This window comes from Pinus tabuliformis, chromosome 4_2 (genome assembly GCF_031772625.1).
Source record: "Pinus tabuliformis cultivar Carrire ecotype Pingquan chromosome 4_2, CPIR1, whole genome shotgun sequence".
Taxonomy (NCBI): domain Eukaryota; kingdom Viridiplantae; phylum Streptophyta; class Pinopsida; order Pinales; family Pinaceae; genus Pinus; species Pinus tabuliformis.
In genome coordinates, this window is record NC_142304.1 from 1,104,691,516 (window position 1) to 1,104,719,238 (window position 27,723).

A 27,723-nucleotide genomic window follows, 5' to 3' on the forward strand; every position below is an offset into this window, starting at 1 on the left:
TGCTATTCTTTCTTTCTAATTTTGTCACATACATTGTTGCTCAGATTTTGCTATACTAGGGCTTATTTGTTGCATCTCTTATGTGAAGTTGTGGAAATTTTGTTTTTGGATAGTAAATGCTTCATGTCTGGGCCATGTATAATGAATGAATGTTCCTAGGGATGTTTCATTACTGAAATCCATCTTGATAAGCCATTTATCTTGCAAAACGAAGTATAAAGTCTTTGAAGCTACTTTTGCCGCTGCCCTAGTGCCAAGTAAAGTTGCCTTTGAGGCCCCCTTAACCTAGAAAATTCGAAGGTCCATAGTGATAATTCTACCTGACTCCATTTCTCCCCAAAGGATTAGGCATTGGTCCACCCAAAGGTGATCACCTTAAATCTTTTTCATCCTACTCCCTCCCCTTTTCTAGGCCTAGCTCCATTAGGTCTCCTAGGGTATCATTTATCTTGCAAATCACCCATCAAAAGAGTTCGATCTCTTGGCCCCTACTGCGCTAGTGTCTCCTAGGTGCCCTCCAATTTTGAAGAAATTTTGATGGTCGGATATTGAGATATCTCAAGCCTCCTCGAGATTGAATCTTGCCCTTGGTTTTCTTAGGCTAGAAGCCTCATTGGGACCCTCACATTGTCTTGCATTAAAAATTCTTTCTTTGGTCCTGTTAGACTCCGTCTCATGTCAGAGATTGATTCTTCTTCAAAACCCTGTTTTGAAGAAGAAATCATTAATGTGTTGTTTAAATTTATGTAATTTATCTCCAGCTCTTCAAAAGGGAGCAGTTTCCTCAGCTCTTATCTCTGCAAAAGCACAAACACAATTCAAAACATCATCAGCAATCAGAGGCATTACAGTAGTATCTCATTCTGCACTGAAATAAGATTTGGGAAAAGGTCCAAGATGAAAACTGCAGAGGATTCAAGACTTTGCCTTGCATTACATCTTTCAAACAGTTTAGATGCTGGAACCCTTTTATTTCTCACACAAGAAGGCAGTGCCACAAACAACAAATCGAACTATTCTCTTCAGTTCCCAGACAAAAGTTACAAGACAGCAGGATCAAAGTTTAACAACTTTAAAATTCAGGGTTCTGCAAGCCTTCTGCAAGTAAGCAATGGTTGGCACTTGCATGAATATATCCTTAAAGTTGACAGTTACAAATTTACTACAATTTACGCTGTATCCTATAAAGGAGAGCTTGATGGAGATAAGGTTTTAAAAATCTTGAAGGAAAACAAGTTTGCACCTTCTAGTTCAACAGAGGCAAATGAGCATTTAGAAAAGCAGAATGCTGTATCTACTGGGTTTGAATCTTCTTTTCCAATAGAAAGCAGTGAGAAGTTATCATATCATGGATCCCTTGGACACGTTACTCTAACTTCTTCAAATCACAACCAGAATGTTTCTCAGTCAGGTTCATGGGACTTTAGCGGTAATGACATCTCCTGGGATATGACATCCACAGGACAAATAATGCTGAGTACAAACTTAGTCTGGCGACTGAAAATGGGACCTGATTGTTCAAATGTTGAAATTGGTCCTACCTTCCTGAGATATGATCTATATGTGGGAAAAATAGAACAGTTACAAGCTCGCAGCCTGTTACAGTGATCTGAATACATTTCTCTGTGGATTACATATCGCTTTGTCTAAATAATTCAGTGGTTAGATTCATAACTTGTGGCTCGTATATACTCTCATAGGCTCGCTCTTTGTTACACTCTATGTGGCCCATATGTATTCCCTTGCACTATTTATGTGGATCATATTTCCGAAAGAAATGGATTCACCACGAAACCTTGGCCCAAAATCCTGAAATGTGCTGGCCCGAATTCCTATAGTTTTCCTAGCAAAATTGTGGGCTGTTTAGAGTCTAGACTTATGCGTGAAGGTAATGGCTAGTTTGTAAGATCGTCTTGGTGAAACCAAAATATTCATTCCGACAAAGGCTTCAATTTGCCGTTGATGGAATTGTGAGCTCTGCACACCACAAATGGAGCAGAACATGGAGAAGCCAAAGAAAATGGGACGCCAGTGCGACATATGTGCACAAAAGAAAGCTGCTCTGAGAAGACCCAAGACTCAACAACAGGTATGCAGGGAATGCTTTTATTATGCCTTTGAAGAAGAGATTCACAAGGTTATTATCAAGAAACATCTTTTCAGACCAGGAGAACGTGTTGCTATTGGAGCTTCTGGTGGTAAAGACTCCACTATTCTAGCACATGTCTTGACAAAGTTGAATAAACGACACAATTATGGTCTAGATCTGTTCTTGCTATCAATAGATGAAGGCATCACTAAACGACATAATTATGTACATTTTGTGGAGTTTTTCGTCGCCAGGCTTTAGATAGAGGGGCTGCAATGGTAAGAGCAGATAAAATTGCAACTGGTCACAACGCAGATGATATAGCAGAGACTGTACTATTAAATATTCTTCGTGGAGATATTGCCAGGCTAAGTAGATGCACATTGATAACAACAGGGGAAGATGGATCTATTCCAAGATGCAAGCCTTTTAAATATACATATGAAAAGGAGATCGTCATGTATGCATATCTCAAGAAGCTTGATTACTTCTCTACCAAATGCATTTATTCACCAAATGCATATCGAGGCTTTGCTCGTGATTTTATTAAAGATTTAGAACAAATCAGACCAAGAGCAATCCGTGACATAATTAGATCAGGTGAGAATTTTCGCGTTTCTTCTTCAGCAAAAATGCCAGAACAAGGTGTATGTGAGCGCTGTGGTTATATTTCCAGCCAGAAATGGTGCAAAGCATGTGTTTTAATAGATGGTTTGAACCGAGGCCTTCCAAAACGTGGAATTAATCGAACTAGGGGACGCCATGCTTTAAAAATTGATATGCCTGCTACAGATGGAGTAGCGCCCCTCCTCTGCACAGCTCTATAACAAGAAAGTCACTTTCAATGTAGAGTCTAGACAGATGATGAGTTTCAGATCATGGGGAACCTGAGACAGACAGGATTCCGTTCCATGATTTCCGCCAGCGATTGATCCTTTGGAGATTTTGTGGGCGATGTGGCTCTTAGAAGGCGGATTATGGGCTTTTGTTGATGCTACCATATTGCATGTGATTGGGTGTGTTGGAATTCGATGGTGGCATATTATAACTCTGGCTTGGTCATCTTTGGTGTCGATTTCTAATTCTGGATATGGTTGTTCATCAGACGTGTAACAAATCTGTAAATACCCTTTTGATCCATCGACCAAGTGCGTCCATAGAGGAGAGAATTCCGAAAGCAGGTGGCAGTCTATGACAAATGGCAGCTTTGAAGATTCCTATTTCAAAACAGTTTGACCAGCAACCTTCACAACTCGACACCTTGTGCAATCTGATCCTGATTTGGTCTATTTTTTGAATATTAATTAGTTTTAATTCCTAGAGGTTAGTTTTCGGTTCCTAGAAGCTAGTAACAGCTTGAGCATGTAATTGGTATTGAAGCAATACTTTGGATTTTTTTTTTAGAGGGAGAGAAGAGGGGAGAGTTTCTGAGTGCTGAGTGCTGGAACAGAGCTTTCAATGTACAGTTTTCTGCAGGGATTTTTAATGAAAATTTTACAGCTCTAACTTCTGAGATTCATGTGGTATGTTAATTTAGCATAAGTTTTCCCTTTGTCTCATATGTAAACTGTTATGTTTCATTCACCTCATGATCATATCTAATTGAGCAAATGAAGTGTTTAGGTAGGAATTCATATTATTGTATGCTCCTCCTATAAATTTGCTCATATTCCATGTTTTCTTCTGTTTAAGGAGGATTCAAAGTATTATTTGCCCTCCTTAGCTCCTCACCAGTCTTGCCATCCCATTTAAAAATCTAGATTTGATGCTAAATTCCTTGCCTACCTTGCCTCAGTCGTCAACCTGTGTTGTTCATTATATTTCTCTGTTTGAAGCTGTGATTTTGCCCATGCAGCCCAGAAAAACCCCGTCATTAAAAACCCCAAAAACTTCAAATCAACCTTCCTAATCAGTTTACTAGCCTAATATCAGTGTTAACTTGTTGGTCATCTCACCCCATTGAAAATTTGCCGAGATAGACCGGAGAGAGCCTTCTCATACCCCGTAGGGCTAGCTACGAGGTGAAATGGTTTGATGTTGCCTTGAAGGTTTACCTTCCTCAGCCTAGGGTGAAATCTCAAGCGCTAACAGGTCCATTCCCCCTTCGGAACAGGTCAAGCATATCATTGGTTGCCAAACCATACTGCCTTGACCTACTCCCCAGGTCCACTTGGCCTCGTGTATTCCCATACATTATTAAGGGTAATTCTTCAAGGATCACTGGGAATCCAAGCTTTCACAAGAATTTCAAGGCCTAGGAACCTCCATTATAAGATACATACTGTTGAAGTTTCTAAATTTACTTAGTTTAGAAACCCTTCATGCACTTTTTCTGATTTATTCTTACCTACTTGTTATTTTTCTTTAACAAGTTGTTATTTACAAAGTAAATACTGAAAATAAACACCAGTGCATGCTCAACATATTATAGATCAACAAATAAAAGAATCAAGAACAAACACACCACATGACACCATTATTTTTGGATCAATGTCCCCTGAAAAACCCAATGCGGGAAAACCGGTGCAACTATCTGAGGGTTTTCTTATTAAACAATATCAAAGCACAATCTGGGTGCCGAAACTGGCCTACCCAACAGAGAATTTTCTTAGTAGCTATATCTCACAGTTGGAGAGAAATCTCCTGGCTGAAACCCCGAAAAATTCTTCCAGCAGCTCCTCAACACAAAACTGCTTTGCAACCCCAGCATCTGCCCAATCTGGACTGCGTCAGCCCCTCTCTGTCTCACGCTGGCCTTGCGTCAGCCCCAGGAGGCCCTGAGTCAGCTTCTTGGGCCTCCACGTCAGACACGCTGGCCTCTCTGGTGCTCTGCCCAACACTTCGCTGCCTCTGCGTGGCCCTGCGTGAGCCCTTGTTGGCTCTGTGTCCCTCTCCTTGGCTGCTGCGCTACTCTCCCGACACAATCTTTGCCTTCTCTGTTTCTCTGTACTCAATGCCCCTTAGCTGCTCTCCTGATCACTGATTCTATCTCTCTTAGCAAACCCCGCTCTAGAGAATAGAATGACTGATCACTTTGGTGTGTTCTCCAAGTGACCGTCAAGCCTCCTCTTATACTTTTCCTGTTGACATCTCAACGACCGAGATTAAGTCCCTAATCAACAACTAAGATTAGATCTGGCTTGATCCATGTCTTTTGGACGATTCTAACATAGATTCATATTAATACACATTAATATTTTATTTTCCCTAAGTTTAGACTTAGGGACTTCATTAAAAATATTAATTATTTAAATATCTCCTGATTTGTCTAGAATCTGCCCAAACCCTTTCTGGGTATTGGAGATCTCATGTGCCCCAACCTCTTCACCAAATTTCATGGCTAGAGCATATCTGATGCTAATCCAAATCAACACTCCTCACTGAGTATTACTCTGATCATCCAGCGTCGGTACCTGTGCTGATGCTAGGCCTTCCTGCCCAACATCCTCTACACTGCTGCCTCCTGTACTGCTGCCCATGGTTTTGCCACTGCCACTGCTGCATCTGTACGACAACTCCCTCTACATCCGTGCTGCTGCTGGTACTTTCTCCCAACACTGCATCCGCACTGCACCTCCTCTCATCATGTTGCATCGTGCCGCTCATTGCTGCACTGCAACTCAGTTACTGAGAAGTAAGTAACTGATCTCCCAACTGACCTCCTTGTTGGGCTAGAAACACCCTCTGATGCTAAAGCTCCCTTTGTCGCTAACAAGTGCTCCCTCTCTAACCTCTGCGCTGCTGCAACAACTCCATGCATCTCACATCATTGCACACCTCTTTGTGCTTTCCTGCACTGGTGCAACACTCCTGTGCCTCTCTCACTGCTGCAACCTGCTAGCTCTGGGCCGTCTCGGGACTCCTGCACTATAGCTCTCTCTGCCGCTCCATCCGCATCCGTCTCTACCCACTCAGCCAGTCCTGCTACTCCTCGTCGGGGCTCCCGTAGCAAGGTCTAATCCAAGATGCTCGGTATCTCGAGGGTCCTGCCCCTCATCGCCTGTAGTCCGCCTGACTACAGCTCGATGTCTCCCCATTTCCGCTCAAGTGGCGCGTGTGCACTTATGGCACAGTCATCGTCTGTCGAAACTTCTTTCTCTGCCTGTGCTGGCGCTGCCTTAGTCTCGGAAGACTCTCCCTTACTCTTCTTGCTTGGGCACTGAGTCGCATAATGACCCATGTCCCCACAGTGGAAGCACTTGATCTTGGAGAGATCTTTCTTCTTCTGCTTCTCCTGCTTTCCCTCAGATGCTAGGGCCACATCCTTCTCCTCCTGCTTGACCTTGATCCCTTTGCTGCTACTACTTGTCTTCGACTACCGTCTGATCTCTTCCTAGCGAAGAGCTGCCCACATCTCGTCCCAAGGTGGGAGAGTCCCTCTGCCCAGGATACTCTGGACAAACACTTCCCAATCTTCTGAGACAACATTTAGGGCTGTCCTCACCATAAGCTCCTGATCTGGTATCGCTCCTATAGCAGTCAACTGGTCTCAGATATCATTCATTCCTTCGAGGAAGGTGTCAATCGATTGAACCTTCTTCATCTGATATGACCTCATGTGGTTCTCGAGCAACATTCTTCTCTGCATAGAAGTATGCTGGTACAGGTTCTTGAGAGCCTTCCACATCTCAACTGTCGTTTCCTTCTCGACTATATGTGGTACCACATGATCCTTGACCCCGTCAAGGATAATGCACTTGGCCCTCGCCATCGCCTCTTCGTACTTGTCGTTATCATTGGGGTTGACTGGGATAGTTATAACCTTCAAGGCGAAGTTCTTGACACGATTCCTGTCAAGCACTGATAAGATTCTGGCCTTTCAGATTGCGAAGTTTGATGCTCCGTCCAGTCTATCCTGGTATCTTACCCTGTGTAGTGCCATAACGCTCCTCTACTACTCTCTTGGAAGTTCTTTGTTCGACTCCTCTGAGTCTCTACTTCCTGTCTGGAAGTTCTCTTCTGGACTCCCTCTGAGTCCTGATTTCCCTCCTGGAAATCCTTCTACCGCTTGTTGAGATGCCCCCTACTCTGATCATCTTGTGCAACTGCACCGCTGATCCAGGTTCTTCGGCTAGAAACCCTCCGTAACAACTCCTTTGGCCTTGCTCTGTCAGGTGCTGTTCTAACTACAGTACCTCACTAGCTCCACTTTGCAATATTTATGCAGCTTTCTAGACTCCAGCAATTGCCTCTCTGTGAACTGCGTCAGCCCCTCTCTGCTTCATGCTGGCTCTGTGTTAGCCCTCTGGCCCTCTGTGTCAGTAATGCTGGCCTCTCGGAGGCTCTGCGTAGCTCGCGGCTTCTTCTGCGTGGCTCTGGCTGGCTCTGCGTCACACTTCTTGGCTTCTATGCTGCTAGAAACAACTTCTGTCACCTCGGGACAACTGTTTTCTGCTGCTATTGCTCCACTCGGCTGATGTCTTTTAGTCCTCCTGTGATCTGCAATCATGCTATGATACCATGTTGAAGTTTCTAAATTTACTTAGTTTAGAAACCCTTCATGCGCTTTTTCTGATTTATTCCTACCTACTTGTTATTTTTCTTTAACAAGTTGTTATTTACAAAGTAAATACTGAAAATAAACACTAGTGCATGCTCAACATATTATAGATCAGCAACTAAAAGAAACAAGAACAAACTCACCACATGACACCATTATTTTTGGATCAATGTCCCCGGAAAAACCCAATGTGAGAAAACCGGTGCAACTATCTGAGGGTTTTCTTATTAAACAATATCAGAGCACAATCTGGGTGCCGAAACTGGGCTACCCAACAGAGAATTTTCTTAGCAGCTATACCTCATAGTTTGAGAGAAATCTCCTGGCTGAAACCCCGGAAAATTCTTCCGACAACTCCTCAGCACAACACTGCTTTGCAACCCCAGCGTTTGCCCAATCGGGACTGCGTCAACCCCTTTCTGTCTCACGCTGGGTCTGCGTTAGCCTTTCTTGGCCTGCGTCAGCCCAGGAGGCCCTGCGTCAACTTCCTGGGCCTCTGCGTCAGACACGCTGGCCTCTCTGGTGCTCTGCGTAGCACTTGGTTGCCTCTGCGTGGCCCCGCGTGAGCCCTTGCTGGCTCTGCGTCCATCTCCTTGGCTGTTGCGCTGCTCTCTCGACACAATCTCTGCCTTCTCTGTTTCTTTGTACTCAATGCCCCTCAGCTGCTCTCCTGATCACTGATTCTATCTCTCTTAGCAAACTCCGCTCTAGAGAATAGAATGACTGATCACTCTGGTGTGTTCTCCAAGTGACCCTCAAGCCTCCTCTTATACTTTTCCTGTTGACATCTCAATGACCGAGATTAAGTTCCTAATTAATGGCTAAGATTAGATCTGGCTTGATCCATGTCTTTTGGACCATTCTAACACAGATTCATATTAATACACATTAATATTTTATTTTCCCTAAGTTTAGACTTAGGGACTAAACTTAGGGACTCCATTAAAAATATTAATTATTTTAATATCTCCGGATCTGTTTAGAATCTGCCCAAATCCTTTCTGGGTATTGGAGATCTCATGTGCCCCAACCTCTCCACCAAATTTCGTGGCTAGAGCACATTCGATGCTATCCCAAATCAACACATACCCTAAACCTAAACCTTGAAATTCCCCTTAAGTCCTTCCTGGAGAGCTTTAAACCTTGCCTCCAAATCAAGCAAGCCACATATTTGAGCCTCTCTTGTGAATAGGCTTCTAGGATCACCCCTCATCCTATCATTGGTCTATCCATTTAATGATCCTCATCATAACGACTCTCCTCCCATTAGTGAAAATCCTTAAAGAGCGGGAGCCTTAGCCGAGGTGATAGTGGGCTATTGCTCCATTGTTGTCCTTAGCCTAGTAGTAGCCCTTCAAGGATCCCCCTTGAGGACCCCTGCTAGTTTAAGCGGTAACGTTTTGGCGCCGTTGCTGGGGAAACAAAATGTGTGTTTTGTTCCCCATATGACGTATTGATATAACATTATTGGTGACTCAATTGGAAGAACGAAGCCCTAGTTCTTCATTGAACTTTAAGGTCGATGCTTGTAGGGTGAAGCAATCATTTTTTTAGGCATCTTTAAATTCACCCTAGCGACCCCTACATCTTTTTCATGTATATCTCAAATAGGTTGTCTTTCTTTGATAAATATCTTGCTTTGGACATTGCTAGCATCCTTGGGCACCCTAATCATATCACGGGAATGATGGTACGTGGGGTGCTTGTGTTTGATGGTGATCCACTCTCCGCAATTGACCACGTAGAAAGATTTAATGTACATGCTTCAAGAGAGGAGATTGTTCACCAAGATCTTCTTATGTTGTTGTTCATGGGATTTCTCGGTGGTCATAACTCATGGTTGCATGATCATGAACCTAAGAGCATCTCATCTATTGAAGAGTTCGTTGATGGATTTAGACATTTTTAAGTATGCCCCACATTAAACATCCAAGAGGAAGCCTTCATTGACCATCATCAAGACATTGAGAATCTAAGTAATGAAGACGAGTCCTCCTCGAGTCCACATGACAAAAAGGATGAAGTTGAGACCAACCTTACCTTTCTCGAGGACATTACTCCTGATGACTCTCCTTTTGAGAACCTTGAGGAAGGTGATCCCATTTGCCCTTTAGAAGATGGCATTGGAGATTACTTCCATATTGAAAAGGAGAGATGGGAAATTGTTGGTCCTCAATTTGATTGTGTTCCCATTTACAACACCGACAAGGAGGATGCAGTTGAAATTGGTCCTCCCTTTCTCTCAGGTATTATTTATGATGACATATCCATTGATACCCTTGGGAATGAGAATTATTATTTTCCTTGGCCAGAAAAGGGGTAGTTGGAAGTAATTGATTCTCCTTTTAGGGAAAACCAAAATTTTGATGCCAATAGTAAGGAAATTGATAAGGCCCCTACCTATCCTCCTCATGATTCTATATTCAAATCACCTGAGACTTTAGATGATGATTTTGGGGAAGAGAAACCTATTGGATGTAACAGTCCACCCTCCCCTTTGCCTTCTTCCCTTGTTCATCATTTTGAGAGTGATTCCCACATTTGTTCTCATATGATCTTAAGTGACCTTGATCCCTTTCCCCTTTCTGAGTGTAGTGTCAAGGAAGAACCCCTCGTTGAATATTCTTTATCTCCTTGGGCACCCCCCCAGGATCATGATTAATCTATAATCTCCCCTTTGTAGTGTGATCATCATGGGCAACCTACTTGTGCCTCTCCATCTCAGTCTCCCTTCCCTACTAATCATAGCCTTGTAGTGGCCATGAAATATGACATAAATAATAAGGACCATAATAATATGCCAGAGGTTTCCATCCATCAAAAGTTTATGAGCCTAATCATTGACATCTCTATATTTTGGTTAGAAGAGAGGATCTCATGGACTAGATTACATCCTTTTCTTACCTCTTCTCGCATGATTACCCGTGTGTTGGCATTCTATTTTCCTACCTCCCACTGGCCTTATCATCCATGTGATTCTATCCACATTCGCTTTGGCATTTGCTATGTGAGTAATCATATAGGCCAACATATTTATATTGTTTTGATGATATGTTGGTTGCACTGGCTTTATGATTACACTGACTATTAGTTTTGCATCATATGCATATTAGAGTAGGAAGTATTGCATGCTGATTTTCGCATTAGAACTAATGTCATATGATATTTCTCATGATAGAGTAGCTGCATTTAGATTTAAAGACTGCATTTGAAAGTTTATTTATATGAGTCGATTTTATGGGTCTAATCCAAGCATGTGTGATCATAAGACGCCACGAAAGCATGCTGCCCCATGTTTTTCATTTATTATATGTGCAGGTAACAAGTCTGCGGTAACCAAGAGATTGTTGGAGTTCTCATGACCTCCCGTTCAAGTAGCTTCATCCACTTTTCTGAGAGATCACGTCCAAATTGGAGCCAGATGTTACCCAACATTTTGTGGGTGATATCCCTAGGAGATTTTTTTTCTCCTAGGTGGTCCTCATTTGGCAGCCAATAGCCCCTTGCAGCCACCAACTAGCTCGTTGTGCCATTTCTCTGCCACCTAAGCCAGCCATGTGGTCCCTCACCCATATATCATGATCGTATGTTTGGAGGCGAGCCTCACGAACCTAAAGGTATGCCTTATCATTTGGTAATTGAGTGTTGTAGTTTGTTTACCATGGATACTTCTAGGCATGGATTAATGGGGGATTCAGTAGAAAAAGTGGGCTAAGTTTGTGCTCTTGTCCCCTAGACCTCTTTTGGATGTTAACTTTGGACCCTAGTCCTGTGGGATCTCTTTTACTGACCTTTGGGCTTTAGGGATGGTACTACATGGGAAACCTTGATTTTGGTTACGTGGTCCTGCTCCCTCATACATATATCGCTCTCCTTCCACTCATTATAAACCCATTCATCATTTCTCCCACGTGGGTCCACATTCCTCCATTGGGTCCACATAGGGTTAGCCTTCCCCCTCCCCTTGCCCACACCTTGGGTCGGGCTTGGAATGATGCCACAGAGGTTGATGTGCAAGTGTGCCATTCTCCTATGCCACAAGTCCCCCAAATCATGGTTGTTGCTGCTGTTGCTCACCAATGTTTTGGTTGGCTTGGATTGAAGTTTGTACAACTTGTTCCTTCTCACTCCAAGCACCTTTGCTATGTTGAAGCTGGAACCCTTGGGACAAATATACACCTTTCCATATCAAAAAATCACGACATAACCCTTGTCCTCCAAGGCTGAAAAAAAATCAGATTCTTCATCAAACTTGGAACGTACATCACATCTTTCAATAGTAGAGGCTTCCCTGACTCCTCCTGAAACATAATAGTTCCATTTCTTATTGGCTTGTTCTTGGCATTGTCATCGAGCTCAATGTGGAAGTCCAAATTGTGCTCCTTCAAACTGGTAAAGTAGTCTCACACTCCAGTCACGTGACATGAAGCACCACTGGCAATGTACCACATGTTGGTGGCCATAGAACTCATCCTCAAATCTGCCTGCAAACTCGTCCATCTCAACTGTATTAGTGATTTGCTTCTTTTGTTTTCCCTTTTTCTTGTTAGGTCAATGGCTAATAAAATACCCTAGTTGGCGGCATGCAAAGCATTTCACCTTGCTAGCGTCGAACTTCTTTTTATTGTCTTTCAAAGTAACTCCCTTAGTGGAGCCTTTCTCGGCCTTTCCCTTCCCCATAGAGGTTCTCTTCCTCCTCACCCTTCTTCTTTTGGTCTCCATGCTGAGATCCTTCTCGAATCTCCTCCTGTGTGAAATCATCCCACAACCTTTTCTAGGTGGGAAGATGCTCTCGTCCCACGATGCATTTTACAAATACATCCCACTACTTTGTAAATCCATTCAAGGCTATATGCACCAGTTCAGATTCAAGCATTGTCTCCCCTACAACTTCCATCTCATCTCACAATTGTGTGAGCCTGGTAAGGTAGGAAGCCATGTTCTCTCCCTTGGACTTCCCGTGTTGAAAATTGGCACGTCAAGGATGAATTTCCTTAAATAAAATCTTATTTCTGACAATTCTTGGAGTGACTTTCTAAAAATAGAAAGTCATGTTTGGCATCTCAAATATGACTTTCCAAAAATAGTAAATCACCTTGCATCAATTGGTAATCAAGTATAGTTGCATGAAAATCACTAAACTTATCATTAATCAATCATAATAGTTCAATCTCGACTTAATCATCAATATTATTAATATTATTATTATCCTTTATGATACTATGATATCATTATTAAAAGGAATTACAAGTCACCTTATGTTCATCACCTCAAACACTTCACTTTGCACCTCTCCTTGATGACTCACATGGCACTATGTAACTCTCTCTCTCTCTCTCTTAATGATATGTTACACTCTCTTATGCACCATTAAAGACATGGCATATTTCTCTTACACTCATTAAAGACACGTCGTAAAAGATTCCTCTTACGCTCTTTTTAATGCATATGTTACACTCTCCTTAACTAAGGCATGCATACCTCTCTTAATGGCATTAGTTACTAAGGCATGCGTATCTCTCTTTAATGGCATGAGTTACACTCCCCTAGATCGCATATGTTACTCTTCCTCAAGGCATGCGTATTGCTCCTTCTTTATGACAAGAATTCATTGCTCCTCCTATATATGTGTTTCATGTCTTCTCACCTGACTACTACTACTTGTGTGTGCATTGTGAAAGAAGAATTTGAACTTGAGAGAGATAGTTGGAGAGACTTGAAGAAGATTGTGGGAGAGAGAGACTTGGAGAGTAAGAGCAGAACTTGGTGAGCCAAGTTTGATTCAGTGCTTCAATGTTTCAGTGTTGATTCATTTGAAAGGAAGGTTGATTCAATGTTTGCATCTGCTGTTGCTACCAATGATCTTCATGCTACAACTTATTCAAATTCGGGTGAATTTACTCATTCTCTTGAAGCATTGTAATTTGTATCTCTGTTGAACAATTGATATCTAATAGAAGAAGAATCCGGTTTGGTTTTTTCCTTATGGGTTTTGCCTTGGTCATTGGACCTAAATTCTCTGTCTCATTCTGTTCTTGGTTGTCTTTTATTGTGCATTTGGTTTATGTTCTATCTACAATTGCTTAACTAATATTGCAGCAAAAAGAAGTTTTTGGAATAAGTAATTGTTTCAGCATAGAACATCATAATTTCAACATGGTATCAGAGCTTTGGTGAAGACATGCCCAAGAAGATAAGAGCTATCACTCCTTTGCATAAATTTTACTTCAAAGAGATCTTGCTACTGAAATTTGTTGCCCAAGAAGATAAGAGCTATCACTCATTTTGCAGAAATTTTACTTCAAAGAGGTCTTACTTGTTGCTGAAATTTGTTGCCCAAGAAGATAAGAGCTATCACCCTTTTTTTGCAAAAATTTTAATTCAAAGAGATCTTGCTGCTGAAATTTGTTTGACTTGATCAAGATGTCTTCTTCTTACTTCAAGAATGAAGAGAAGCTGAATGATGCTTTGAATTTTGGTCCATGGAAGACAAAATTGGATATTACTCTTGAAGAACATGATGTATTGGAATATGTGGAAGGCAAGGTAGCAGAACCACCAGAAAATTCGAATGTTGTTGTCAAGGCCAAATTCAAGAAGGGAGAAGTCAAGGCTAAGAAGATTATCCTTGATTCTCTTGGAGACCATCTCATCACCTATGTCTCCAAGTTGAAGAAATCTAAGGAAATGTATGACAAGCTGATTCGAATGTATCAATTAAGTAACTTTAGTCAAATCCTTGCTTTGAAGAATCAACTCAAGGATATTAAGATGAACAAAGGAGAGACCATTCAAACATACTTTATGAGTATATCAAAAATCAATGATCAATTGTCAACTGTTGGTGAAATTGCATTTGCTAAAGAGCTAGTGCTGATTAACCTTGGAGGCCTTTCTCTAACTTGGGAAACTTTTATTACTACCATCAACAATAATGATAAGTTTCCCACATTTGATGAGCTCCTGGGAAAATGCAGTCAAGAAGAGGCTAGAATGATTTCCAGAGGAAGAATTCCCAAACATGAAGAGGGAAAACCTATTGCCTTTGTTGTCCAAGGCAAGAAGCAGAAAGGAAAAGGAGGCCATCACTTTTCAAGAAAGATTGCTCCTAGATCCAACAATTTCTATAAATGGAACAAGGACTTATCAAAATTTTAATGCTACAATTGCCATAAGCATGACCACTATGCTCGTGACTACCTAGAAAATAGAAGAGCACCAAGATCCAAACTATAACAATCTTAGCAACAATTTCAAATCCGATTATAGAAGAAGAAGAGAAATTCCTATTGTTCGTAAATAAAGCTACCGTTCTTCCAAAAGTTCAAGGAACCCAAGGTATGATAATAATGCAACTGAAACACAATCACAATACTTTTTCATTTTTGCTCTTTCTAGTTCCTCTCTTGCAGATTCTTGTGACAACTGGTTGGTTGATAGTGGTGTTTCAAGACACTTTACTGGTTATAAAGTTCTCTCAAATTTGGTTGAGAGGGAGACGAATTTGAAAATCATTCTTGGAGATAACTCCACATATCCTATAAAGGGATCTAGTTCCGTTTCTTTTCATTTGGATCAAGGTAAAACTATATCTCTTCAAGAAGTTTTGTATGCACCTTGTTTGAAAAAAAATCTTGTATTTATATCTGCCTTAGAAGACAATGTAATGAAAGTTGTTTTCATAAATGGAAAAGTTCTCATTTGGCCAATAAGATCTAGTATGAGAGATGCCTTCACTTTGGGATTGAGATTTGAAAGTCTTTATAAAGTCAATGGAAGACCAATCCATGCACTAATTCATGACAACAATCATCATTGTGCACTTCCGTACCGAAGGTTCGCTCATCTGCACTATAAGACATTGCCTCATGCGCGAAAGATGGTTTCTGGAATCCCTGAGATTAGAGTGGATTATGATGGGGTTTGCCAAGGGTGTGCAAGTGGAAAACATGTAAAGGGACCATTCCCTTCTAGCAAAAGCAAAACCAGTCAGGTACTTCAGGTACTTCATCTTATACATTTTGATTTATGTGGACCTATGCTTGTAACTTCTTTTGGTGGCTACTTGTATTATATAATCTCTATGGATGATTTTGCTTGCAAGACATGGATTTTCTTTTTGAAAAACAAAAGTCAAGCATTTAACATGTTCAAAGACTTCAAAACTCTGGTAGAAAAACAAATTGGAAAATAGATCAAAATCTTTAGATCAGACAATGGACTTGAGAGTTCACTTCAAATGATTTCATTGAATTCTGCAGAGAAGCTGGAATCAAGAAAGAGACCGCTGTACCATATAACCCAAAACAAAATGGTGTGGTTGAAAGAAAGAACAAAACTATCATGGAAGTAGTCAAAGCTATGTTGCATGATTAAAAGCTCCCAAAGTTTCTATGGGGAAAAGCTGCTAACACTATTGTCTATGTCCAAAATAGATCTCCACACCGAGCCTTAAACAACAAGACTCCTAAAGAAGTCTTCACTAGTGAAAAACTCGAGGTTGGGCACTTGAGGATTTTTGGTTGCCCTGTCTACTTTCATGTGCCAAAGGAAAAGAGGAACAATATGAAAGCTTCAGGTAAGAAAGGTATGTTTGTTGGTTATTGTGAAAATTCTAAAGCTTACAGAATATACATACTTGGTCAAAGAACTATAGAGTTTAGTAGGGATGTAACATTTGATGAAGATGCAACTCTTGGAAAGGCAAGAGACACTCCTCTTCCTCTTGCTAATGTTGATATACAAGATGATGCCTTCGAAATTCAAGATCCTGAGCCTGAGGTTGATCTTGTTGATGAATCCATGGAGCACATGGACCCCTTGGATCCTCCTACTAGAAAGATACCATTATGGCTTTGCGACACTCTACAAGATGTTGATAGACATGATGCCCCTAGAGGAACCTTTAGAGAGAGTAATAAACCATGCTGGTTCAGTGATATGTTCTAGCCATGAGCAACATTATTTAGGATGAACGACGCACTTTTGAAGAGGCAGTGAAAGATCAAGTATGGAAAGTTGCAATGGCCGAAGAATATGAGTCCATCATACATAATGATGTATGGGAAGTAGTTCCAAGACCTAAAGGTAAGTCTGTTGTGACTTCTAAATGGTTGTATAAAATTAAACATGGTGTAGATGGCAGTGTTGAAAAATATAAAGCTAGATTTGTGGCTAGAGGTTTCTCTCAAAAAGAGGGAATAAACAATGATGATATTTTTGCACCTGGTGTTCGATATACTACCATTCGATCTATTGTGGCTCTAGTTGCTAGCCAAAGATGGACTCTTCACCAAATGGATGTGAAAACTGCTTTTCTGCATGGCTTCCTCAAAGAAGTATTTATGGAGCAACCATAAGGTTTTGAAGTACATGACTGGAAAACTCGTGTGTAGATTGAAGTAAGCTCTCTATGGATTGAAGAAATCTCTCCATGGATTGAAGCAAGTCCCAAGAGTTTGGTATGCCTGCATTGATAACTTCTTAATGAAACTTGGTTTTACCAAAAGCAATGTTGATCCAAATCTCTACTTCAAAATGGTCCAAGGTATGCCTTTGATTTTGGTATTATATGTTGATGACTTATTCTTGACAGGTGGAGAACCTCTTATCCTCCAGTGTAAGAGGGAGTTAGCTTCTGAGTTTGAAATGAAAGATCTTCATTTGATGCACTACTTTCTGGGCCTAGAGGTATGGCAAAGACCTAGTGAGATTTTCTTTTCTCAAGGAAAATATGTTGTCAAGCTACTGGAAATATTTGGTATGACAGAATGTAAGTCCATGAATACACCAATGGAAATGAATTTCAAAAATTTAAGTGGTGAAGTTGCAGGTCCTGATTTGACAAATCCTTTTGAGTATCGACCACTGATTGGGGCATTGATGTTCTTAGTGAACACTAGACCAGACATATGTTTTGCGGTCAATACATTGCGCCAATATATGATTAAGCCATCACATGCACACTGGTTTGCTGCAAAGTATGTGCTGAGGTACCTGCATGGAACCATCAATCTTAGATTGAGATATACTGTCAGAGATGTGAGACTACATGGGTACTCTGATGCTGATTGGGCTGGTAACTCTGCTAACAAAAAGAGCCATCTAGATATTGCTTTAGCTTGGAATCTGCCATGATATCTTGAATGAGCAGAAAATAGAAGTCTATAGCCCTTAGCACAACTGAAGCCGAGTACATTGTTGCTAGCATAGCTAGTTGTGAGGAAGCTCTTTGGAGAGCTGTTTGAACATGTGCCAGATACAATAGTAATTCACTGTGACAATAAGAGTGGGATTCAACTTACAGAATATCCCACGTTCCATGACAAGTCCAAGCACATTGAGATTAAATATCACTATATCTAGGATATGGTGCAGAGAGTAGTGAGACTTCGTCATATTGCAACCAATGATCAGATAACTGACATACTTACCAAGCCTTTGCCGAAAGGGAAGTTCTTGGAATTGTTGACCACCATTTTTTCAACAATCCGAGAAAGCAGTGTACAAGGAAATCAAGAAATTTTGTCAAAGATCAAAGTCATCAGTCAACATGAATATATCATTGTAAACCCAATTTCTGCAGGGTCTATTGTAAATGATGCTAGTATGACCATTTAATTATGTAACAACACCTAGGTAAGCCTATGATTTTGGCAAAGGATTATATCCTAGGAATTTTTTTACCTCCTTGAATTATGTGTGTTTGTAAACATGCCTAATCGACAAAGTTTTTCTTCTAGCTTAAACCCTAAAGCTAGGGTGGAATTCATTGACAAGGTCTTAGGTGAGTCCTAGTGTTTATCGAGTTTGATGTAAACATATGTCTAGGAATGATTTTAATGCATGGTCCCTCGTAATCAAAACACCATGGCTAAGTTATTTTATTATAAACACACTTGGTTTCATGCTAGATCATATTGTGTCACAAAATTGGGTAATGTCTTGAGGGTCTGGTCTAAAGGTGTATTCCCCTTCTAAGGGTTGAATTAATTGTAATATTTTCATGTAAATATATTTTAGTTCATGGTCCCTCTCAATCAGAAACCATAGCTAAAATATTTGAGGGTGGAAAAATAATTAAATCCCCCTAGAGTTAATTAACTATTTTTGCTGGCTAAATTAAATAAAAATCCAAAGCCAGAAAATTAATTAATTGAGTCAAAAAATAATTATAGAGAAATTAATTTCTCCAAGTGGAAATAATAAAAAATTCGTGAGTAAAATAAAAGTCAAATTTTGGAGGTCCTCCACCAAGGGAAAATGGATATTTTAAGGAAATTTGAGCCCTTGGACCTTGGTGTTTAAGTTAAAGTCATTTTTTTGAGGAAATTAATCCAAAATATTAATTTTTGGTTTAATAAAAAATGGTTTTTAAGAGAAATTCGAATTTTTTCTCAAGAATAAAAATTCGACGGTGGAAATTAAAAGATGATCATGTTATTTTCGACAGTTGAGATCAATTTGATGAGTTCAATCCAACTAGTCGTTATTTTCCACTAGGAGGGGTTTTCTCTATATAAGGAAGCTATTGAGTTTCTATTTCCCATCTTTGGATGAGGTGATTTTGTAACGCATTCACTGAGCTGCTGCTTTGCTAGAAACATTTTTTTCATAATAGAAAGACTTTGGGGTTCATTTCATGGTGTTCTTCTATCTGGTGATCTGTGGTATGTGCTAGTTATGTGTTGATCTTCTATATTGTGCTAAATGTATTTAACTGTTATTTCATTTGTCGGTGATAAAACATTCTATTGGTACGAGTTATCTTAGGTGATCTGATTCACTATATGATCTAACAATTTATTTTGAGATTATATAGAGATTTATAGGTACGTTAGCCCTTGGGCTCCAAGTTCACAGATTGTAGGGAAGAGCCATCCTTGTTTGGGATCTAAGCTTTCTCTGTGCTGAATTATTTTGCTAAAGGGTTTTGGCTGGTCTATCTTTCGAAATTATTCATCCATAAAATGTATTTAATTTTTTTTTCAAAAATTTTTATTTGATCTTGGGCTACAAAGAATTAATTTGCTAATGAGAGCTAATGATTTTATATTGTAAATATTTCTAACCCTTGTTTCATTTTGTAGCACTTGGGGTTTTTGGGGTTTTGAATTTTTTATATAATCTAGCCCTAAGGCTAGGATTTGAAGTGTTTTATTCCTCCAAGTGAAGAGTCCAACTTAATTGAGCAATTTCACTGGGGTTTTGAGGCTGATCTAGGCCTAGGAAGGCAAGATCTAGCCTCTAGCCTCCCTCCAAGCTCAACGTCCAGCCAAGAAAGGTAGACGTTGGCCTTCAAGGAAGCGATTTTGGGCATTTTGTGAAGAATTTTTTGTGATTGTAGGGTTCTGAAATTTTAAAGGCCTCTAAGGCCTAGCTGTCACCTCTTCCAGCCTTGTTGTGGCCTCTTCTTCCCTTTTAAGCTGGCAGCTGCCCTAAAAGGGCTTTTCCTTTGGGACGACAACCCTTTTTAGGGCCTTATACCCCTACTGCAGCCCTTATTGGGATTCCCTCTCCTAGCCGCAGGCCTTTAGGGCCTTGCTGCAGCCCTAGAGGGGCCTCAAACCCTCTCGACGACCATCCTTTGCCCCTTTTCCTTTAGCCGCAGGCCTCTTAGGCCTTGTTGCTGCCTCTAAGAGGCTTCTCCTTGTGTGTTGCAGGGCTTTTAGGCCTTCTCTTCCCTAGCCGTGGCCTTCATAGGTCCTCTTCCCATGATCACTGCCTTTCCCTTGGCCTTCTTGCCATATCATTGGCCGTTTAGCCCTCTTCTAGCCCTCATTCAGTGATTCTTCAATCATTGAGTTGTTTTGCATTGGTTCGTGGTCTCTAACAATTTGTTTTGCAGCGATTTTGGAGCTAACATTGTGCTTGCAGGTGGACAAGTTCATTGGAAGCCAAAGTAGTCATCTACAAGGCCATTTGACCTCTTGGTTTTCCCTCTAATCTCTCATTGCCATCGCTGTTGCATTCATAATTCTGAAGCACATTGTAGCAGCAATATATTCAAGGCGTAAATACACTTAAAATAATCATAAATTCATTAGCAATTCACTTAAGACATTAAAAATTAATCTTGTGGTTGAATTGATTGCATAAGTGAAATTTTTGAGGACTGTTGGGTGAATTTCAAGGTCTGATATGTTTGCTACAACCATCAAAAAACATCTACAACAGTGATAAAATCACCTAAGAGTGGCATAATATTTAACTTGCAAGCATATTTCATTATTGGTAAATATTTGACATTGGTTGGGCTTGCATTATCTTGTCACTTCTTGAAGGCTGTCATACAAATTTGGAGGACTATTATTATATGCATCATAAGGTCTGATATAAAGTTTAAACATAACAGTGGTGTCAAAAGTTGTTGAAAGTTATCTTTTTTCATTTGGCATTTGTTCCTTGCATCCTTGTGCATCTTGAATAAGTATCCCCTTGTGTCATTTGGTGTTTTCCTTACTGTTGCAATCCTCGTCTTCTTGGTTACCATCTCTTGCATTTCATTGCATGTTTGCATCTTTTGCATACATCTGCATCCTTGCACTCAAGCATATCACTATTTGCATTCTCATTGGACATAAGTGCTCTAAAAGGCTAATTAAATTGGTGATTGTTGGATAAGATTGGCTTATTGAGAAATAATATTGTTGATAGTTAGCATTATTGTGACATTGAACTATCTATACTTGTCATCGATATCACATTGCTAAAGAAGTGGATATTTGGATAATTGGTTACATTGTTTCTTGTGGATTTACTAACTTGTTGCAAGTGAGCTTCATATCTAAAATCATAATCTTGTTAATCAAATCACTCTTAAGGCACTTAATTGTCATCATAATTGTGATAAGAGTAATCTTGCGTTTGTCCAAAGAATTGCTAATTGTGTTTGTAAAGAATCAAAGTTCTTTCTTTTTGTCTCTAGTTAGCACATTGACATTCTATTGCGCTGAAAAAATCATCATTGTCTAATATCGTTAAGAAACATTGGACTTGCATATCTATTGTTGTCTATTCTGATATTGATAATCTTGATAACATTTTTTTGGTGCCATCTATTTGTTTCATTGAGCACTTTATTTTGGTGAAAATTGTCATTGTACATTGTTAAGTACTTCATTGTTCTAAGTTGAATATCATTGTAATTTGTCTCTAAGTACTTAAGACCCTTAACAATTTTTTTTTTTTTTTTGGTCAAGTAAGAGTAGAGCCTTCAATTAACCACAAGAAAGATTACATATGTTACATGTCTCTACAAGTATAAAGATCAACAAGGGCAAACCCGTTGATGATTAACCATCAACAAAACCCGAAGCAAAACCCAAAACCTTACACATAAATCTTACACAAAAACCTCCGCCCATTATCCAACCAAGACTTTTAACAACTTCACCTTAAGATAATCTCTCATATTTTGCACTAATATTTTAGGATTAGTCTTGCACTAATTAACTTACCTTCAGGGATAAGCTTGGTTGATAGAGAGATAAGACCATCTTTTTCACCCAACTTGCAAAGCCTAGACCCTCTTTTGTGGTTAACACGGTGTCCTTGCAGTCGTCAGAGCCACAGTCTCTGCAGTGCTGGAGGCATCGGTTGGTTAGAACTCTAGGGGACGTATCGTTAATATGGCTTTTGCTATTTTTCCCCTTGATTTCTCTCTCACAACCTACACTAGAGACTAGCTTCAAAATAGTTGAGAGGAAGGATTCATCTAGATAGGCATCTAATTTAAAATAAACCAAGATCTTGCATTTCACTTAGTTTTAGGTGTTGCATTTCATATAGGACAGTGAAGCATCCTAAAGTAGCAATTGTTCATTCGGTGGCTTGGTAGATAATTCACGTAAAGCAAGTATTTTGACTCCATTTAAGGCATTGGTCTTTCAAAGTAATCTAATCTAATCACTAAACTTGCTAAATTAACCAAGTTGCTAGGCCATTCAATTGTGTCTCCTGGACTTGTTGGTTGCCGACGGGTCTTTCATCTTCACATTTCATAGGGACTACCCCCCATAGCTTGCTTTAAGGAGACAACTAGAATAGAGAGGGCAGGGATCAGCGTGACAACCCCTGTCCTGATCGTTGTCACATCTTGCTTGTACAATTTGAGCGACAATAGGTATTCAGAGAGCAACTTGGACTGATAGATGTGACCCTTCCTAGTGGGGGAAGTTGTGGATGATCGAGAACACTAAGCTATGCTCTTCCCTCGTGTTTGAACTTACAAGTTGGGAATGGAGCCAAGAGAGCTTCTAGGGTTGAGGGAACTCTTGAATGTAGGTTGTGCGCGATCCTTGTCATGTGTTGACAAGTGGTAATCCCCCTTACCATCAAGTTTGGGACTTGCCAAGGCCCAAGAGTATACCCTAGTATGGATCCTACCCACAAGTTGGGTTTGTTGGGATTATCACCCATTTGGCCAATGGGTGTGCTAAAGATTGGTTGTGCGCGATCATTGTCATGTGTTACAAGTGGTAATCCCCCCAAGCAGAGATGAGACTTGGTTGTGCGTGATTGTTGTCATGTGTTGACAAGTGGTAATCCCCCCAAAGTCTGTGGATGCAGGTGTTCTAACACTTGACTCTTATGGTAAAGCTTGGTTGTGCATGATCCTTATCATGTGTTGGCAAGTAGTAATCCTGCCAAGTCTGTGTCAAGGTGGGAATATCAGTGGATATAAGGTGATAGATGAATCTCCCCTATGATGATTCTTCTTTACTAGATTGAGACATCATTGTTCTAAAACAAAGATGAATAAAGATGAGTAGAGAAAGCAAAGATCTTTGTTGCAAAAATAAATTCCTCCCTAGCTGAGAGGGAGTGTTGAAAATTGGCAGCTCAACGGTGAATTTCCTTAAATAAAATCTCATTTTTGACAATTCTAGAGTGACTTTCAAAAAATAGAAAGTCATGTCTAGCATCTCAAGTACGACTTTCCAAAAATAGTAAATCACCTTGCATCAATTGGTAATCAAGTATAGTTGAAGAAAAATCACTTAACTTATCATTAATCAATCCTAATTGTTCGATCTCGATTTAATCATCAATATTATTATTATCCTTTATGATACTATGATATTATTAAAAGGAATTACAAGTCACCTTACCTTCATCACCTCAATCACTTCACATCTCACTCCTTGATGACTCACATGGCACTACGTAACTCTCTCTCTCTCTTAATGATACGTTACACTCTCTTATGCACTCATTAAAGACATGGCATATTCCTCTTACACTCATTAAAGGCATGCCATAAAATATTCCTCTTATGCTCTCTTTAATGGATAGGTTACACTCTCCTTAACTAAGGCATGAGTTGATTTGTGGTAGCATCGAATGTGCTCTAGCCATGAAAATTGGTGAAAAGGCTAAGACACATAAGATTTCCAAGACCCAGAAATGGTTTGGGGAAATTCCACCCAGTTGGAGAGATATCAAAATAATTTATATTTTTAATGGGGGTCATAAGTCTAAACTTAGGAAAATTAAAATATTAATGGGTACTAATATAACTGGGTGAGAATGTTCTAAATGACATGGATCAAACCAAATCTAATCTTAGTCGTTGATTAGGGATTTAATCTCGACCGTTGAAGACTCAACAGGAAAAGTATAAGAGGAGGCTTGAGGGTTAGTTGGAGATACACAAAGATTGATCAGTTAGTTTGATTTTCTGGAGTGGAGGTTGCTGAGAAATTCGAACAAGTGATCTATTGCAGCGAGGGGCAGTGAGTGCATAGTAGAGAGGCAGGGATAGTGCCAGAGGGTTAGTGCAAAGACCAAAGAGGCTGATGCAGAGGCAGCAAAAGATATGCAGACGCAGCTGGGGACTGCGCGGAGGCTGAGGGGCCTGCGTGGGTGACGCAGAGGGCTAGAGATATGACGTAGAGAGCTAGAAGGCTGACACAGGGGCTTCAGGAGCTGAGCTGAAGCTAGCAGGGTTGACGCAGAGACAAGAGGAAGCGCCGGAAGGATTTTCATGGGGTAGACTAGCTGAATATCTGTCTCTGAGAAGAGGTATTATTGCTGTGTAACAATCTCTGTTGGGTCAGCCATTTCTGACACCCTAGTTGTACTCAAGAATTTGCATAATAATAAAACCCTCATAACTGCTGCACCAGTTCTCCTGCATTGGGTTTTTCCGAGGACGATTGTCCAAAATGTTAAAATTGGCAACTAGGGCCAAACTCCATGTGGGCTATCTTATTCATGGCTGATAATATTTTTATTAGATTCCTCTCGTCGAGAGGTGTAGGATTGATCTAAAGATCATCCGATTCCGATAAGTATTTATGGAGATATGAATTTATTTTGATTATGGAATAATTATCAAGCCGACCAACAACTCATGTAGGCTCAGAAGCCCAACAGTCACATCTATTCAATCATCAACATTTTTGTATAAATACAGGAGGACTTTTCCTCATCTGCACTCACTCATCTCATCACATCTCTCTTTCTCTCCTGTGCAAAAAAGAGGCTCTTCTCCTACTGTGCAGAAAGAGACTCTTCTCTCACACGTTTGGAAGGAAGATGCAGAATTTAGCACTGCAACTGCAGATCCAAAGTTTGACCAGCGTTGACCAGCTGTCTCCCTCTCAGAACTGCACTATAGGTGCTCCTGACTCTCTGTGGAAGGCCGCATTTTTGGTGAAGGAATCAAGCCGATCTGACAGTCGGTTTGTGAGATATTGTCTTCCTTAGTTTGGCTGATCTAGGGTTTGTTGCTGCCGATGTAAATCATATTTATGTACTATTTCTCTCTGCTGAATTATTGAAGATAAAGGAAGATTTGATCAAAGGGTTTCCCCACATTGGGGTTTGTCCCTGGCTAGCCGCCACATCTTGTGTCTTTTGTCTTGGCTTGTTTTCTGTCGATTGTTTAATGTTCTATTTGCACTTTAAGTACATGTGATTGCTAATCTGTGGATAATAATAAGAAAGATAAGTAAATTGCTCTAAGCATAGAACATACCATAACTTAACATGGTATCAGAGCTAAGGTGAAGACAAACCTCGAGCAAGAGCAAAAGCAATCACTGAAGAAAATATTGGCAAGGCTATCCTAAAAGAACTATGGGGTTCTCAACACTCTTCCATGCCGAAGACAAGCTCCGTGAGAACGCTGACTATCATGGATGGAAGATGTCTCTCAATCTAACCCTAGAAGATCAAGGAGTGTTGGACCATGTGAGAGGCAATATTGTTGAGCCTCCATCAAATGCACCTGCTGCTGCCAAGAACAAATGGAAAACCGGAGAAGTCAAAACAAAGAAGATCATCCGGGACTCTATCGACAAGCGCTTGGTGGCCTACATCTCCGACCTGAACACCTCCAAGGAAATCTACGATAGACTGGTGAGTTTATTTAAAGTTAATGATGCAAATCAAGTTTTGTTTCTTAGGAATAAGTTGAAGGAAATCAAGAAGGGTAAAGATGAGAGTATGCAAGCATATTTCTTAAGAATCACTGAGATCAAGAACGATCTCCTATCTATTGGAGAAATTATTGCAGATAGGGAAATGGCACTCTCAACCCTTGGAGGATTACCGTCCAAATTGTACGTGTTCACGACTACTCTTCTGAACAATAATGTAATTCCTGGTTTTGAGGAATTAATGGCTAGATGCATTCAAGAAGAAACAAGGGTAGAAGAGCAAGAAATGCCCATGCCTAAAGGTCCTTTTGCTGCCTTTTCTTCTCATGCTAAGAAAAGAAATAATTCCGGGACTAAATGAAAAAGAAAGGCTGGACCTAAGGGTGGAAGAAAAGGACGATGCTACATTTGCGATAAAATAGGTCACTATGTAAGGGAGTGCCCTAATAGAAGGGACTCACACCGGGACGATGATCAAAATCCCTCTCATGGCAATCAAAGGAATAGCAAATCTAATAGCAAAGGGAAAAGGAGTGCTGGAAATCAAGAAAGAGGACAACCATTCAAGAAGGCTAGAAATTCCAGGTATGAATCCAACACTGTTGATAATAAGCAGGATGAATATTATCTACTAGCTGCTCTATCTACCTCTGCTCCTTTGGACTCAATGGGAATTTGGCTCATTGATAGTGGTGCCTCAAGGCACTTCACTGGTTACAAAGTTCTCCATAATCTGATAGAGAAAGAAACTAACCTGGAAATTGTCCTTGGAGATAATATGAAATATCCCGTGAAAGGTGTAGGAAATGTGTCTCTTAAATTGAATCAAGGTAATACTATCCACTTACGGGATGTATTATATGTACCTGATCTAAAAAAGAACATGGTGTCCATCTCGAAAATGGAAGACAAAGGCTACAAGGTGGCTTTCATCGATGGCAAGGTACATGCATGGAAAAACAATATTAAAGATGCCTTCACTCTTGGGTTTTGAGTTGATTTATTATATCAGGTCGGAGAAAGTCCGCTAGGTGTCATGTCTTGTGACACATCTGAAGCCTTGATCGAGAAAACCGAAAAGAAGATCAAGATCTTAAGGACTAATAATGGGACTGAATATGAATCTAACGAGTTTCATGACTTTTGTGTGGCAGAAAGGAAGAACCGTACGATTGTGCAAGCTGTCCGTGCCATGTTCCATGATCAAAGACTTCTGAAGTTTCTATGGGCTGAAGCTGCAAGCACCGCCGTATATGTACAAAACCAATGCCCTCATCAAGCATTGGGTTCTAAGACTCCTGAAGAAATGTTCACTGGTAAGAAACCTAACGTATCTCATGTTAGAATTTTTGGAAGCCCTGTATATTTTCATGTGCTGAAAGAGAAGGAATAAATTGGGTGCATCTGGAAAGAAAGGAATCTTCGTGGGCTATGGTGAAAATACTAAGGGCTATATAATTTTGGTAGCTGGTCAAAGGGAAGTCGTGATTAGTCATGATGTCACCTTTGACGAAGATATGGCTTTCAGCAAGGTGGACAATCTTCTGACTTTGAGGAGCTCTCAAGAAGTTGACACTAGGGAACCAAAAGAAAAGGATGATGAAACAATGCCTGATGTGGAAGAACCCATGGATCCTATTGATCCACTTGAGCCTTCCTCTTCTAGGAAGAGGCCCTCTTGGCTTAGGGGGCTACTCGATGATGCTGAAGGACACACTGAACCCCGAGGAACCTTCCGTGAAAGCAAG

At 40.4% G+C, this 27,723-nt stretch overlaps 1 protein-coding gene and 1 pseudogene across 1 annotated transcript in view; both read left to right on the forward strand.

The window, feature by feature from the left end:
- The window catches only part of LOC149173533 (period circadian protein), a 73,931-nt gene that overhangs the window by 6,730 nt on the left and 39,478 nt on the right, over positions 1 to 27,723 (forward strand). The window lies entirely within an intron of this gene.
- On the forward strand, positions 1,991 to 2,916 carry LOC149173534 (cytoplasmic tRNA 2-thiolation protein 1 pseudogene; annotated as a pseudogene).